Raw genomic sequence first — 1,409 nt, 5'->3', positions numbered from 1 at the left:
AAAAAAAAATCTGACTTTTCCCATTCGTGGCTGGTCGGTTCTTCTTCGTCGTCTCATCAGCCCGTCGCTCTGTCGTTCCTCGCTCGGTGCCTCAGCCGCTCTGTGGTTGAAAGTTTACTTTTAGTATTATGCAAATGAAGTTATATATATATGGTCTTAGGACTTAGAGGGCCCATGTCATCGAGTTCGCCTAGGGCCTCCCGAAACACAGGGTCGGCCCTGCCTGTAAGCATCTTCACGAGCGACAATCATCCGCCGTCCTGCAACTATCAATGCGAGAACACGTACTCTTCTATAATTTTTGTAGGGCGAAGGCGTGGTGTCAGGGCTGGATGATTTTCTCGAACGTAAAGGGGCAACTTTCGCTAGCATGGACACCAACGGAGACAGGAAATTCCTTCTACAGTCTCTTATTGTAATTCCGTAGGAGCACCACATCGACATCCAAAAGGAGTTCTACTTTAAAGGCGACGGTAGAAGGGACTCCATGGCGGACCTTACAGCGGCTATCATAGACAGCTCCTATAATGGCAAGAAGGCAGAATTCCTGCCAGGATACCATGACTACAGGATACCATGACTACTAGGAGCGGAAAGCGTTTACTACTTCATTACACCTGACTTATGCAGACGTCTACGTGAGCTATGAAATGTACTGGAGGATCTTGACCATGAAAGACGGACTATGTCACCGTCGCTATCTGAATAATGGGGTCAGTGTCCAACCAGTCTTGAGGGAAGGGTTCCGCGTCGATTCACAACGAACAAGGGATCATCGATCATTGACAAGCAGGAAAAAAGTCATTCGTGTCCATCAGTTCGATGTCTATATTGAATTGGTATGTTAATTTAGTTTCAAGGACTAAATATTACTGTATTTGTATTAAGTTGGTGTGTTTGTCGTATTGTGGACAACCCTAAGCCTTGCTATTTGCATTAGGCTCTGGAAAAATCTATGATGTTTATGTACAAATGTGAATTTATCAACATTTTCGAAAAATAGACCGAGCGCTTTTCAATCTGCCTCATGCTTTCAAATGGGTCACGAAGATTTTGTGTTGTCATGGGCAGTAGCGGCAGTAGAATTGGGATAGGACCCAGGCAGCCTTCGGGGCACTGTAGCAACATGGTTGCTACATTTAAGAGCATCTCCACTCGTTCGGCTCCCAGGGGATAAAAATAGCGCCGCCCTGGCGGCGCGCCGGCTAAAATATCGGCTTGGGGGTGATCTGATTTCCAGCCGCCGCCCCAAGTGTTTATTTAGGCCCACTTTTCAGCCCATTTTTTGCGCCAGTTGGCCCACTATCGGCGCAAATTGACCAATTTCGGGCCGTATTCAGCGTGCTTCGGCGCAAATTGAACAGAAGCTACTTTTTATCACATAGTTCATCACAGAAAATTAATAAAAA

This window comes from Triticum dicoccoides, chromosome 2A, assembly GCF_002162155.2.
Source record: "Triticum dicoccoides isolate Atlit2015 ecotype Zavitan chromosome 2A, WEW_v2.0, whole genome shotgun sequence".
NCBI classification, from domain to species: domain Eukaryota; kingdom Viridiplantae; phylum Streptophyta; class Magnoliopsida; order Poales; family Poaceae; genus Triticum; species Triticum dicoccoides.
This window is presented reverse-complemented; position numbering follows the sequence as displayed.